We start from the raw sequence: 16,645 nt of genomic DNA, 5'->3' as shown, positions 1-16,645 counted from the left end.
AAAATAATTATTATGGTTTAAATTTGTATATGTTAATTTTAAGAAATAACTTAATTCAATTTTCTTTACAGCACGAGTGATTAGCGCCTATGCAACTTAGTAATTCGTACATTAATAAATTGCATCAGCGTTGAAAATACAATTGGTATCTACTTTTATGCTGGTTCTCTAAAACGTTCTGGTTCGAACTCCGTATCATGTGTCCAGTGGTTATATGGCAGGCTTAGGATTATTCAAATTGTTGATAAATACTAAAGGAGACATATAAGATTTAGAGGATCGAATCCCGGACTATTGTAGATGTCCAAGGCCCACCTAAGGATCTGCAGGATCCGAACTACGTACTGTGTTAAAAGGCTTCACTCCGACAACGGACACATAGGGATCGAACCCAGTACTATTACAAGAAAGGCTTACCAAACAAGATACGAACCCAGGCGGATCACAAATAATGGCTTTCCGAACAGGAACACGATCCAATCATGTTACAAATAATGGCTTTCTCTCACGAACAAACGAGAATCGAACCCAATAGTGTTACAAATAATGGCGCCCGAACAGGGACAAACGATAATCGAACCCTGCGTGTTACAAATAATGGCACCCGAACAGGGACAGAATTCCTTAACCGCGAAATGCAAAATGGTAATTTATGTACTGGAACGTTTGGTAAAACCACATAAAAGCGACGCTAATTGTATTTTTGATCAAGGTAAATCGTAGTGCCTTTTCAGTGCTTTTTAATTTTGTTGTTTTGGTATTCGTAAATCAGTCATCATGTATGTGAATGGAAAAATGGTACTTGTTATGCAGGAAATGCAAAAAATTTTAAAAGAAACAGAGTATGTAATGGTAGAAAGGCAATTCAGATATAGAATAGAACCATTTACATTGCGAGAAGTTGAAAATGCTTTAAATGTAGATCAGGAAGTATCTTAAATTCGTAAAAGAGCTAAACAGGAAGCTGCAAAATTTCTTTTAGAAAGCAATATAGAACATAGGGCACGACTTGAAGATAAAATTGTGGCTAAAATGCATGAAATATGCAAATCTGAGCTTTATCGAAAGGTTAAAGATGAATGTATTTTTAAATCAAAATCTGTTTCTTTGTCAGACATTAAACATCAGTTGAAGATCGACTTCGAAATTTCAGATATCTTACGTATTGAAAAAAAGGTTAGTTGAAAGGATTTACAAAAAGTATTTAAAATATCATAATATTAGTTGTAATCAGGATTCCAGCGATGAACAAAAGGTTAATTGCAAAGCAGTACCACCAAAACGGGTTAAGGTTGCTCATCCTCATGAAACTGTAACATTTGCTCACCCTTCTGTAAAAGTTAATAGGTTAGAAAATAGTCAAAATTACGAGAATTGTGAAAGGGAAACAGTACCATTAGAAATAAAATATGCTGAATATAATTTAGAATTTGTTAAACATGAGTCCGTAGGTACTTTGTGGGACATTGCCCCCGCAGCCCGAAAAATGTACGCACGAACAGTGAAAAACGAATGTGTTGAAAGTTGTACTATTTTGGCATGCGTTAGTTCTCAGTCACCATCTATTGTTTTAAATCAAGCCAATGTTGAATTTCTTGACAACAAATTTAAACAAGTCGAAGAAATATCTGAGTGTGTATTAAAGGCAGAAAAGGAAACAATTTCTGTTGTTAGTCACGTTAATGTTGAGTTAGACCAAGCCAAAGAATTTGTTTTGTCTCTTTCGAATAGCAGTCTTGAAAGAAAAGAAACAGAAAGAAAAAAGAATAACAAGCTCGACCCACCTGTTAGAAAGATTTCTCAATTGCAACCTCCGACCATCGAGTTGGTCACGTCTAGTTCAGATGTGTGTGTGAGTCAGCGGTTGGCTGTACCAGCTGTTGTTTGTTTGTTTTGTAAAGGAACAAAAGGCATTCATGGGTGCAATGAGTGCTTCACTACAGAAAGGTTTACTAGAGTGGTAATAAATTGCGTTGAAAAGGGGAATGAGAGTAGCCCATTCAAGCAGCCTTGTAGTGTATTATTTTGTTAAAGGAAAATTGTTTCTATGGCACCTTGCTAACCAGTAAATTAGAATGCGTTCCGTTTCACAAAACTTGTTTATTTTTTGTGTCTGTTAGGGTTGTTGAGATTTGTCAAGAGAAGAGTAGTTCTTTAAACTGTGAGTTGAAAGTTAAAAATATACAGAAAGAACAAATGAATTACGTTACCTTTTGCATAGTTACTTGTACTCAAATTGTGAATGTAGAAGATAGTACAAACGGCTTTATGCCAGGTAGGCCTAATGGTAATGACCATAACTCAGTAACGTTGGAAGAGAAATTAAAAACCTGTCAAGATTATTTTAGTAGATTGCGAAATGTAGTTTGTCAAAGGGTAAGGAAATATAATTTACAGGTTCAATATGGCAAAAAGCACCGGCAATATAAAAAGAAGGTATGTAAAATCAGACGGAAACTAAAAAGAGTTAAACGCATGTTGTATTGTTTTTCAAAATTTTCCAAGATTTTGTAAATGTTCTTTGAGAAGTAAATATCACAGTCGCATCAATGCTCAGGCAAATAGTTGTAATTGTAAAGTTGTTTTTTCGCACCATGGTAACCAATACTCTATGTGTAGGTTTGAAAAGGGTGATCAAAATTTCGGATCAAATCGCACTAGTAACTCAGCAATTAATGATTTAGTAAAAGGGTCAGGTGCTGACCAAAGATCACCTGCAATTAATAAAAACCAGGAACCTTTTCAGGAAGAATGTGGTAATCGGGTAAACGAATCTTTTACGTTTAAGCGATTTAAAAGTGAACGTAATAGCAAAATTAAACGTCAATCATCAACTACTGTTACTGCTATGCTATCAGCTGATCGTGACATCATAACAAAGGTCAAGCAGACAGGTAAACGGAAAAACCGAGTGAAAAGAAAAAAGCAATCTGGTGTTCAACCTAAATATAGTGAAATTGGTGCACATAGAAAAACATCACGAAAAAAAATAATGGTAATTCAAGCAGTAATAAGTTAGTTGATTTCTTGTGCTATGCAGCAATCATACATGTTGAAAAACCAATTTTGTGTTTCAACCTACTGCTTTCTAAAGTAACCAGGATTTGTGAAAACCACATAGTAGTTTATACATTCATGTTAGTAGTTCATTGGCAAATGAAACCTTTCAAAATTGTTTTTGTGTTGAAAAAGCCTCGAGTAGGTGTAGGATAAACAAAAACTTCGTTAAGCCGGATTGCTTGTATTTTAGGAAATCGACACTTGCCATGATTTTAATATTTCAAAAAAAAGAGAGAGAGAGAGAGAAGAAAAGAAGGTTTATATGAGAGGAGCAGGCATCTGTGATTACCTATGCGACTTCCAGATGGCCGTTGATGTTTTCTTTTCCAAAGAAATGGAAAAACCAATAAAGATGTATGCCAAGTTGATGAGATGAGGTTCCCTCCCACTTTTGGGTAACATATTTATGTAACGCCCAGCGTAGGCAATTTTCGTACTATTCCCTTTTATATTATTTTAATATTAACCTTTTACTCTATCATTAACCCTCATCTCCGGGTTGGAAATAAATAATAATAATAATGTGGGTAGATATCTTCTAAATTTAGGAGGGCAGACACTTTAAAAAGTGGAATGGTATAACAAACCATCCTCTGCTCAGTCCATTCTTGGTCAAGTTTTAACCAAAATGTAATAAATGTAAAGTATCATGATTAATTAGTATTGTAAATTTAAGTAAAAAAACCTTTTTTCACACCGTAACCAATATTTTGAAAATATTTACGTGTGTTGATACTTGAATTTAATTTGTGTGCTATATATTTGTTTCATAGTAATAATGATAATTGAAATAATACCATTACGAATAAAAATAAATGAAAACATATAAATATTTCTTGCGTCAGTTTTCCAATGTGTTTGGAGTTATTTTTAATGGAAGTAAATATCGAATATGAATGCTTTCTTATGATAGTAATACAATTAATTCATGTTATACTCAAGAGTACAAGGCACTACAATAGTAAATATTTTATGTTATAATAATCATTTAGTATATTTATAAATATAATATCTTTGTGTTTAATGGTAAACAATGGCAATAATTAGTTATTCAAATTATCAAATATGCTATTTTGAAAGAAAATAATAACAATTATGTTTATATTTTGATGTGTTTGATATTGTGGCACTTAAATATTTTAAAACAACGAATATTAATATAATAAAATACATTAATAAACTTTATTGAAATTATGGCCCAGCCGTAATACGAAATTCGTTTCGTATGGCCCACGCGTTTGTTACCGTACTTCCGAATGGGCTTAAAAAAATTTCGCCATTTCATCTCAAGAAGACTTAAGTGATGTTAATCCTTTGGACACCAGTGTATGAAAATTGGTCACAATAGTGAAGTAATCAATGTTGCAGGGTACAGTTTGTTTTTCCTCTCCGCTCAAAAACAAACGTCCTGTCGAGCGCCTTTGTAACCATACGGTTCAGCTCAGTCAATCTTTAAGAAAATTTTAACTTTTTAAATGAACCTCGCATAAAAGTGCTCTCAAGAATTTTTCTCTCAGCCAACAAACAAATATGCATATATGTATGTGAGTTTCGTCTGCGACGAAAATAGTAGAGTTCCTCTCTCCTCCCCAAGTAAGGAGCTAAAATTCAGCCCAAGAAGCAAACATCGTCTCTAAAAATTCCTGTCTATGGGTTGTCATATCTATTTTTAACTTCTGACATCACTAAACTGCGTAGCAAACCGAGCTGTTGCCTAGCAAGGCGAAGAGACGGAGAGAAAAGTGAAGTTAGTGTGTTATACATACACCCGGCGAAGCAACCACGAACGGTGTGACTAGTGCGAAAATACAGCAATAATGAAGAGTCTGACGAATATACTCAGTGAAGTTACCACGAGAAACTGGTGCGAACAATTAGAATTAATGAGCAACGTAAAATAATGTTTTATTTTTGTCAAGTGTGAAACGTAGAAAATCTAAATGTCATAATACTGAATCAACACCGTAATAATGAAGATAATCAATAACCTTAAAATGTTCGTTTAGTAACGTCAATCTAAAAGTTGTCTTAGCGGCATGGAGCAGAAGAACGGCAAACCATTCAATTCATCACAAAGAGAATGAAAGGAGAGCAACACGCAACCTACAGGATATCCCCCCTTAAATCACCGAAGTCCTCCTTCCAGTGCAAAAATGAGTGAACAGTGCTAGTGGAATCGTAGAAATCAACAATGTAATGAAACATAATTGATAATCCGTGGCGACCGCGACATCCGCGTTCTCGATAATCAACGGGCCTAAATTAAATTAAAATATATCACAGTAATCAGTTATCCATTTGAAATGCCAAAAGTGATGTAATATATGTTCGTAAAGTTTTAGTGTTGTTAATTAAAATCAAAAGTGAAAATCTGAGTATCCTTTCAAAATAATTATTATGGTTTAAATTTGTATATGTTAATTTTAAGAAATAACTTAATTCAATTTTCTTTACAGCACGAGTGATTAGCGTCTATGCAACTTAGTAATTCGTACATTAATAAATTGCATCAGCGCTGAAAATACAATTGGTATCTACTTTTATGCTGGTTCTCTAAAACGTTCTGGTTCGAACTCCGTATCATATGTCCAGTGGTTATATGGCAGGCTTAAGATGATCCAAATTGTTGATAAATACTAAAGGAGACATATAAGCTTTAGAGGATTGAATCCCGGACTATTGTAGATGTCCAAGGCCCACCTAAGAATCTGCAGGATCCGAAATACGTACTGTGATAAAAGGCTTCACTCCGACAACGGACACATAGGGATCGAACCCAGTACTATTACAAGAAAGGCTTACCAAACAAGATACGAACCCAGGCGGATCACAAATAATGGCTTTCCGAACAGGAACACGATCCAATCGTGTTACAAATAATGGCTTTCCCTCACAGGGAGAAACGAGAATCGAACCCAATAGTGTTACACTATAAATTGCATGAATAAAGGGTGATGAGTTTGCAAGCGTTTGCCGATATAGGTGAGATTTAGTTTTTCGATATAGTACTGTAATATGGGGATATTTATGCGTTGGTATAGCTCCAGAGTGGCACTAGATAATCGGACAAGGAAAGCTATGTGGAAAACTTTTGGTTAGAGGATCAACAGTTTTTGATAGATTTTGGATGATGCGGCTATCCAGACCGTAAATCTGCATGTTGTAACGTTGCATGCATACACATACAACCGTGGTCCCGCGATTAACTTGTCTACAGGTTGCTTGCCAAACCTTGCCTAACTACTAGACACAATTCCTCCCTTTACCACCATACAAATCAATCACAAGCACACTTTGACGGGATACCCGTTCCCCGATTCTTGTTTTGGCATGCAGAGTAAATTCACTGAAAAATAAAATTCCTTTGTTCCTCGTAGCGATTAGGCTTAATTTCGGAACCAGGAAATACAGGTAAAACTCTCAAATTTCAACTGGAACAATTTATTATAAACCAAATATATATCCAACAATAACAATAAATATCTAAAACCCGAAGAAATTCGATTAAATTTCCCAACTTCTTCAAAAACTTTTAAACAAGTAATAACTCGAAAGATTAACATTAATTTTCCAAATATTCAAGAAATCTCCAAAATAGTAAAATATTAATTTACCCGAAAAGTATTATTACTAACAAAGATCCAATTTTTCCCGTACACATTGACTTACTGAGCCCAAATACTGAAATTAACCTTTTTACGGTACTCATTGACGAACTGTTTCTAAGTATTGAAAATTAACTTCTTTATTGTAATCATTGACTAACTGTTTCCAAATATTGAAAATTAACTTTTTTCTTTCCCAAAACTTCCAATATTTCTCTGGTAGGTTAGGAATTACCAGTAATACGTCCACTCTTGTATTAACTCGAATATTCATTTCTGTTAAATCCCAACATTATTAACGCGCTCTGAAAAAGGTTAAGCTCTACCATACTCAATGATTATTGGGATTCGAACCCACATGGGAAATCCGAATCAATATGATGTGATCCAAACCAAAGAATTGGGGATCTTATGCACTATAATGGAAAATAATGAGAGGGCGAATAAATTTCAAATCTCCTTCCACTGCCAAAAGAGGTTAAATAATTCGTCCTCCCTTCATTCCCCAACACAGTACCAAGTTCAAGCCCAATTCTTCAAATACGTAGAATATAGCACTCTACATACCAAACCAGCATAAAAAAGATCACACATAATCTATTCTTCAAAATATACGGTTAACGCTACATTCAAAGCCACTAAATTCATATAACATTATGTCAATCATCAGATAATTCCAAAACGCGTTTTCCAAATAGAATTTCAATGTTAAACCCACGAAACAAAATTTAGATTAATTTCCACACTACTCTCTTACAACTATTCCTTACCCTTTCGAATCTTCAAGTGGCCGAGCCACCATCCGCTTCCACCTAGCAAGCTGCCGCTGGCTGCCACAAGTGCTGCCATCTCTTGACATTCGAGGGAACTCCTCGTAACTAGCACTTATAACTGAAGTGGAAGGGCATCTAGCGAGTAGAAGCCGTATTACTTAACTCCTACCTTTACATTCAATATACAATATTTCAGTTCCATCACAAATCTCTTTTTTTTTCTTGGACGAAAACGCTAATATACGTTACATATAGATCTGTCTGCCCAAAAATTTAATTTACAACCTTCTAAAGTATATGCGTTCAGGAGAAGAATCCTGATCTTAAATATAATTACAAATTCCATGCTTTGCATGCTTATACAAAAAAATTTATAACTTACATTCTCCATCTATAGCTTGAGGACGTGCTCTATTAGAAAGGCTAGATAAATCCGCGTACATATGTGTATCCAAATTCGGGTAAATGTTGGAAGATCGTCTAACCTCGTTCAATCGGACATACCCACAATCTCTAACTTGATTCACGGGTTGCGCATTTCTTGGCAAAATATAACGGTTACAATGCTGAACGTGTCTCTTTATCTTAACCTGGGGGCTGTCCACCTTCTCCAACCACAAGGTATTCATAGTCGGTTGACCAACTACAAAATAAGGACCCTCCCAAATTTCAGCAAGTTTAGGGTTAAAGTGTTTTTCCAACGATGCTTTCATAAATCTTTTGGTCAAAACTTGATCTCCAACCTTAAAGTTAACTGGCAAGTGCATCTTAGAGTAAGTTTTTTCACATCTTTTCCAGGCGTTCTCTAAATTTCTTTTTATGATTTCATACTTCGTATTCTTGTCTACTTCGTCGTCTAAAATTCCCAGATATACTAGCCACTTGACATCAAGCGGGCTATACATGGTTTTTCCATAGTAGACCTCACATGGAGAGACGCCCGTAGTCTCATTAAAACTCACATTGATTGAGAAAGTGATTTTCGGTAATAATTGGGCCCAATTTGATTCCTATCAATGTATGCCTTCAATATCCCTTTCAAACTACATATAGTTCTCTCACAGATATTCGCTGATGGGTTATATGGCGAGGTTTTAATGTCCTGTATCCTTAGGCTATACAGAAAATGTGTAAAATACCCTGATACGAAGTATGTCGCACAATCGTGAACCACCGTAGAGACAAACCCAGTTCTTAAAAATATATCCATCAATTTCTTACATATAGCTTGACTAGATAGTTTCCTTAAAGGTTCTAGAAATACAAATTTACTACAGGCATCAACAACAACTAATACATACTCATACCCCTGACTACTTGGCCATTTTCCGACAATATCAATAAAAAAGTGTTATTTGGAGCTTTTACATGTCTTGTATAATAGTTCCCTTGAGGCAAGGTGTTCCTATCGCGTATCCTTTGGCATTTAGGGCACGATCTTACAAATTCATTGATATCTTTAAACATATTCGGCCATGTCATACGTCTAGCTATGGCGGCCGTTGTCTTTCTTACCCCTCTATGTGCGCCAATAATCAATTGAGAATGGAAATAGTCAAGTATAGTTGGTACTAAACTCTGTGGAACTACTATTCTATAACCATCCCCAATCTGGCTCTTCGTTTTCTTTAATAAGATACCATCTCTTAAAATATAAGAGTATACACTTTCTTTCTTTTTTATTATACCTATGATTTCCTGAAGATCTTTATCTGATTGGTGATGAGATTTTAATGGTTCGTTTAACAACGGCAATTTCCAAAAATTTACAAAACTTAAGTTGACATTTTTACCATTATCCTTTATGACCTCAGCTGTATTAGGTTCATTTGTATAAAACTCCAGATGATTTCCTATACGTGACAAAAAATCTGCTGCTATGTTAGTACTCGTCCTAGTATGGAGAATTTTGAATTTAAACTGTGAATTTTTTTCCATTAATGTACCATATTTCCTTTGCCGTTTGTGATTATGTAATAACCAAGATAAAGCCTTCGAATCAGTGGAAACTACAAAGAAATTATGCAAATAGTATTCAAAGCGTTCTAAAGCCAAAGATAAAGCCTTTGCCTCCAACTCAAACATTCTTGCTCCAATCTGATGGTGGTATGGCCTTTGAAAATATGTGTACCGGCATTAAATCACCGTTCTTATTATATTGAGACAATGTCACCGTCCTATAGCTCATTTTCGTCGAATTTAAAAGAAATATAGGAAAAATAGATTTATTCTGAGCTTATTAACCAACCCTCGTATAGTTCCAAATGTTCTAGAAACTCTTCTGTCATTGCTTTGGTATGTCTCTTCGTTTGTGTTGGTAAGCTAAGGCCAGAGTTTGTGACCATATATGGACATGCGTTGCAGAGACAATGGTTTCCTTTGTGAACGCTCTCAGTCCGGAAAAAACGGGAAAGTTGCAAAGATATTTTACTTCTTGTCATCACCCAACGCTGATTCGATTGTTTAAAATGCTCGCACTTCTTCGGCCAAAGAGTGTGAACTTGTTATCATACGTCATCACCGGAGAGCTCCAGCCCGGAGAACATATACGCAATAGCGAATTGAACAAAGCGTGCAGTCGCCGTGTGCCTAACCAACAGCAAACGTGTCGAAGTTTGCTCGCGCGTATCGCGCCTTTTCTAAAACCAGCATTCAGGCTGCCTACAATTATGGTACTACTAGATGGTTACGCACATATAAACGTTCTGTGCTAAGTGAACCTTTCTATATACAAAAGTGACAGTTTGCATTTTCTCACAGTGATTTTTACATAAGTGCACTTGTCTAATAGTACGTCGATAACGGCCCCATGGGACAGGATCCATACTCATAACGCCAATTTGGGACTTCAACTTCAGAAACAGCGTATATATTTGAACACAGGACATCAAGGAGCAACTTCGACAGGCTAGCCGAGGAAACACGTGAGTTACCTACCATTTTAAGCCACCACGTTACATACTATTTAAGCCGCCACGTCGCTACGTTATTAATACTTAATAATTAATTGTAAATGCCTGTAATACTTGTGTTTCTACAGTAATATTACATTCTTTCTATGAAAAAGTCAGTTTGTCATTTGCTATATATTTAATATTTAACTCCATCGTATGTGTAGCTTAACAAAATTTCACGTTGTCTACATTTTCATCTACCATGCTCCGTCATCGTAAGTTGAAGTTGTAGGCATGGGCAGTAATCGTAATTGTCGTAGTGCAACTGGGAATCACAACTAAGAAAAGGGGGAATATATGAGAAATAAAAGTTACTCCGAACCACGACGTAAATATCGACTACACCCGAAATGGCGAAACCGTAAACAGGACATATTTCAATCTTCGGATAAAATTGCATTTAATTATTTCAGCGTTCATTTATTAAAGTACGAAAATAGTAAACATTTGAATCACGTAGTCACAAGTAGCTAGCTTGGTGCAGAATCATGCGTAGATTGTTTTAACTTGTGAAAAGAAAAGAGGAAAAGGAAAGAAAATAATAGGTAGTGTTTGAAAACAGAAAATAAATATAATTATCAGAGAAATATCATTAGTATAATTTGTTTCGTGAGAAATTAAAGCATTTTATTTGTTCGCGAATTTTTGTTCCGTCAATTTTTAGAGTACGTATAAACGAAAGCATTGAACAGCTGATCATACACACACACATACACACACTCACAGTAGTATATGCACCTTAGAGAGTAATGAATGAATAATAATTTGTTTGTTTATGTTAACTGTCTATCGAAACACTTTGCAAAATGCAAATTTTAAAACAAAATAACAATTTTGTGTAATTGAAATGATAAAATAGTTTCAGAAAGGTGTTTGTTTACATTTTGTCAGTGAACTCAAGTGTTTATTTTTGCATGTTTTATACTGTAAGTTGAATACTTGTGACTTTAGTAAATATGGATTTTAGTATTTTAGAACAACTTCAAACATGGTCAAAGGACCAGTTAGCACAGATTAGACCAAACTTAGAAAACAATACTTAGAAAGTGGAAATTAATGTTAAACACTTAGAATATTCCAGAGTTTAGTTTCGAGTTCTTGTTTAAAAAAAATAATCATGAGGTCGTTTAACGTAACTATAGACGAAAATTTTTTCGATATATATTTAGATAAGAATAAAGAAACTAATTATATCACTTGGCGTAGAGTTAATCAATTCGAATGTTTTGGTTCACCAGACAAAAATAAAAATTTGAATATTCCGAAAGAAGTCACTTTCACCGTACAAAGGCGGCCATTTACATTTGACGTTACGGCAGAAGTGCGCACAGATGATAGACGACGAATTATAGTCATAGGTAGACGCACGATGCAAGAATTGCAATTTAGTTTAGAACAGTATCAGAAAATAGGAGACTCGAGGTATGACGAATACTTGTATGAACAAATTGTAAGAGAACTCGGAAGTTAGCCCGGTAAACGTAGGAAACACAAAGCTAAGAATAAGAAATCAGCTGATACATCCGAAGTAGAGTCAGGCAAGCAGCTGTTGTGCAGGTCAGCATCACCTACTCGTTACATAGCTTTAAGTAAATTGAAAACCTGGAATAAACACGCGTTCCATGATTTTGAATATGTAGATTTTGAAAAATGCGTGGAATTAAAATCATCGTCGAAAGTTGAACCACAGTATTCACGCATACTTACAGTAGCCAATTTATGTCAGGAAACACACAAAATTTTGCCTTCTGTTGAAATTCAATTACCACCGTTGAGTGTCAAGCAGTCAAATAGTTGTGAAATTAGGTCAATTGAATTTGAATGTTTAGAAAGTCAAAATAATTTAGTGGAAAATCATGTAGAGCAGGCGCGAGTTAAAGTCACTCTCGCAGAAAATGAATGTACAGAACGATGTCAGATTTCTACACCTGTAGTTATTGAACCACTACCATTACTTTCACATCAGTCTAGTGTTAATGAGATCAAAATAGACTTTCAAGAAGTAAACATAGTTGACATCAATCAGGAACCGTTTGAAATAGCGACACCTTTGATTAGTTATGAAACGAAGAAAATTTGCGTCAATAACATCCGTTCTGAGTGTGTTAGTTGCGAATTACCACCTTTAATAGTACATCAGGCTAGTGCCAGCGTAGTTCCAAGTGTAGCATACGAAGTGCAAGGCTCATTAGAAATCGAAAAAACCCTTGAGTACGAACAAGCGCAGGTTACGGAGGAAAATTTTGAGTTACTTGATTATCATGTCGAATTTGGAGATATTTGTTTGTTTTGACCGGAAATAGTGGTCAGGAAAAACAACGTTAGCGAGACTATTGACTATGATTTTGGTAAACAACTTTGCGCAGTGGCGGATAAATTGTTTTGTAAGTTCGAACAGGAACTTGATGTGTCGTGTAAAATGCGTGAAGGAAAGTCGATGGTAAATACATGTAGAGTAAACCAAGAGGATGTTAGCGTTCAGAGAAAAGAAATAGGCAACACAGAGACAGTAATTAAACACGGCTTGATGCGAGTATCCGTAGACAGACATGTTTTAAATGTAGTTGCAGTGCCGGCGAGAGATGCCGATGAATTGTATGAAATGAATGGTAGCGCAGTGGTAGCGCGTACCCCTCCTCTCGGAGAAGCCAGGGAAGGCTTGAGAGTTGAGTTATTATTTCTGTGCGAGATTGATAATTTAATGCTGTTACATTTGTATCGCGAGCGAATTGTTCTGCGCGATCTTACAACTACATATGCGTCCGTAGTACCGTGCATGTCGTTTAGTATGAGATACGTCTTTATATTGCGATTCGATTCTGTCCTTATCGACTTTGGGCATTGTGGCATAGGTCAACAACTTCAAGTGAAGAGTTTAAAATGTAAGCCCGCAAAGAGAGTTGTGTTCTACGTAGTCAATAGCTGTTGTGTGATTAATTGGTCAAAACCATTACCCGTAACCAGACAAGAATGTAGATTGAACAGTAAGCACACACTAGCGAAGAGATTAAAATGTAAGAATAAGGCACAAAGGAAAGACGAGGTAGTTCGAAAAGGTCAACCGATTTTCCCTAGCAGATTAGCTCGAAATAAAAGGGTGTCACGACGCATAGCTAGCAAGATCAAGATTCATAAACGTAAAAGTAGCGATAGACAAGTGGGTCATCAGCGTAGTAAATTTGATTCCTTCGCGCATGCAAAATTTAAAATTAGTGTCCCACCACCGCGAACGTGTAAAAAGGAAAAACTCGATCGTGCAAGTAGCCGGAAAGCGAGACAGCTGATCGCTATTGGTGACAACAATATTCGTCAACCTAATCTTAGAATGTACGCACAATGCAAGAGAACAAATGCCAAACATATGCTAAACAGCGAGTTGAGAATAAATGAAAAGTGCTCTATTAAGTGTAATCCGAAACAAGTCAAACGTAGTCGCGGACAAACTAGATGTAAATCAAAGTCAAATTGTAGGCGAGCTCATTTTCAACTAAACATGCAAATTGCCAAGACATTGATTCAGATTCAGAGAAATTTTAAGAAACGCAAACGCGAAGAGCAATCTATACAAGACATCGTGATGCATTGCAAATCCAACCGTCGTAAACGAATACGCGTCATTGCGTGGAAGTTTGGTAAACACGTTGTAGAAAGGGAAAAAGTTCCGCGAAACAGAAAAACTAACTGGAAAAGTACTCGTAAGCGTATGAAATTAAAGGCATACAAGTGTAATCGGCACCGGTGGAAAATGAAAGTTGTAGCGCGACCAAAGCGTGAACTTTGCCCGAATTTGGACTAAATCCCGGAAGAGACGAAAAACTAATACCGAATATGACTTTTAAGCGTTTATAGAGAATGAAAATAAAGATTATTACTCTTTTACTTCAATTATTCCCCATCGAATTTCGAAAGTTAGGAATTTGTTTTTCAGCCTCAAGTGTGTGCATACCGTCACCGACGCGCCCATCCTGAGGGACCACCAGTATCCATTTATAATCAGGTATGTTCATTGAAATGTTATGTTTTATTGTTTCTTTAGTTTTGGGAGATGAAACAGGAATGTGGAAAGCAGAAGAAGGACAGCATTGGAAATTTTAAATAGGTAATTAACTTAGATCGCGATTTCGGATTTTGGAAATTTTAAAATTGCCCCACCACTTTCGAAAATTATGGTTATTCCGTTTTGGATACAGAACTTCTGTATCAAATTTTTGTTAGGATGTTTATGTTTTGTATGTCTTATTTCTTTTCAGGTGCTTCCAGTCTTGGGAACCAAACGTCATTAATAAAATTTTACCATTCCATTTTCTTTTGAGTTTTATTCACTCACCTTTATGTTTATATAAACATTTAGCTGTCCCCATATCATTAGGCATTTAGAGAAATGTTAGGCAATTAGAGATATTTCAAAATTCATTTAGAGAAATACTGATATCACAATTAATTATGAACTTTTGGATTTTGAAAAAAAAAAGTGTTCCTTCAGTTAATGAATCTTTTCATCCGACTTTGTCATTAACTATGTGCAAAAACATAATGGGTTTTGTAATATAAGACTGGTTAGGCGTCGAAATATTGAAAATTAAATATTATTCAGTATGATTTTGTAAGTAATTGAAAATAATGTTGAATTTAATAAATTTGTTTATGAAACTATTCACATATGATGTTCGTTATGCAAAGTCAGTGGGTATTTGTTACGACGTTAATGAAGTTGGAATTTAGTTGAATTTAATTACAGAAACTGTTCTACAAGTTAAGAAGAGGCAAAAGGTTGAAAAATATGATCCAACCCTTAGAGGCGTCACTATTTTCTTTCAAAATTACAGTGACGAAATTGGGATAGCGTCCGATTGGGCCTCAGCTAGTGTGTGATTTGGCAATTAGACACACACACTTCTAAATTCCATTTCGGCTTGTGACATTTTAAATATATTTATTTAAGAACAAGATATTTAACTGACGCTTAAAAATTTCATGTTTTTATTAGATATTCATTTTTTATCGACTTAAAGGAAATGATAAATTGCATTTGTTTGGATTTTAATAAACCATTTTTTTCTCTTCTTTCCTTCCTGTAGTGCTCTTCTCACGAAATAAAATAATAAGAAGTGCATGGAATACCAATGAGAAATACAAAATGTTGTTATTATCTAAATTGTAAGCTTTATTATGATATTTCGTGAAAATTGTACTACCAATAACAACCGATACAATTTGGTATCGAAGTAAAGTGTTTGTTTTGTTTAGGTAGCATTACCTATAATATATTCGGTACATTTAAAAGTAAAATATTTTATCAAAAGTGAATAATATTTCGTATCATAAAGAATTCAATGTTGAAGTATTCTCGTTGTTTGTTTAAGTTTGTATCAGAAACCAGTTTCAGCTTAGTGAAACGTTTTGAAAATCAGTTTGTTCAGTTTGAAATGCTTTTGAAAAGAAATGTATAGTGGCAGTAAGTAACTGAGATATGTAAGGCGAAAAACTAGTGGTAACTTAAGAACTATAATTGGGCAAGAATGGATTAGGCTAATAAGTAGTTCCCATGTTGCGGGTTAATGCCGGTGTCAAAGGCTAATTGAAAAGCGGCACCGATGTTGAGTTTCGGGATTTTAGCGATAATATTCGCATAAAATGCGATCATAGCGTATAAGGTCTACCGAGAGGCAAACTCTTGTATTGAGGACCATGAATTATGTATATTGCGAAGTGTACACGATGCAAAGGGCAATGAAAGGCCGCATCTGTGTTTTTCGAGGTTGATTTTTCCCTCGTTGTTGTTAAGTTCCCAGCCAAGGGTGCTGGAGGAGGCAAGAAGCCTATATTTTTGTGCGTTTATGCTACTAAATGACAATGGTCCATAAGGTTGATATGTATATCCCCTTTATGTTGGATGTTGTGAATGCGTAGGAAATATTTCTAGAAACGCCCATGCTTTGAGGTGAATTTATCCCTCTTATGTTGTGTAAACTGTCTTTTTAAAGACAACCGCAATACGAATTATTTTAGCCCCGGTTTGTAAGTGCCCATAACCCAGTTAGTTGCCATTAAACGTCCATCACAAAATTGTTGATAAATTGTTATAGCTAGGTCAAAATAAATAAGTAAACTTAAGATGTTAAGTTGGGATTTCAAGCAATGTTTTTTCAGAATTAAATTTATGTTATGAGAATACATCAACTTTATTACGTAACAGCAGATGCTAAACTGTATTAATGTTTAATGAACAAGATATAAACATTATGGAAATTTG

General features: G+C 35.2%; 1 protein-coding gene across 6 annotated transcripts in view; it reads right to left on the bottom strand.

The window, feature by feature from the left end:
• LOC145682372 (guanylate cyclase soluble subunit beta-2-like) overlaps positions 1 to 16,645 on the bottom strand; it is a 188,592-nt gene that overhangs the window by 160,681 nt on the left and 11,266 nt on the right. The window lies entirely within an intron of this gene.

Source organism: Thermobia domestica, chromosome 3 (assembly GCF_964235325.1).
Source record: "Thermobia domestica chromosome 3, izTheDome1.hap1.1, whole genome shotgun sequence".
In the NCBI taxonomy this organism is placed as follows: domain Eukaryota; kingdom Metazoa; phylum Arthropoda; class Insecta; order Zygentoma; family Lepismatidae; genus Thermobia; species Thermobia domestica.
This window is presented reverse-complemented; position numbering and strand designations above follow the sequence as displayed.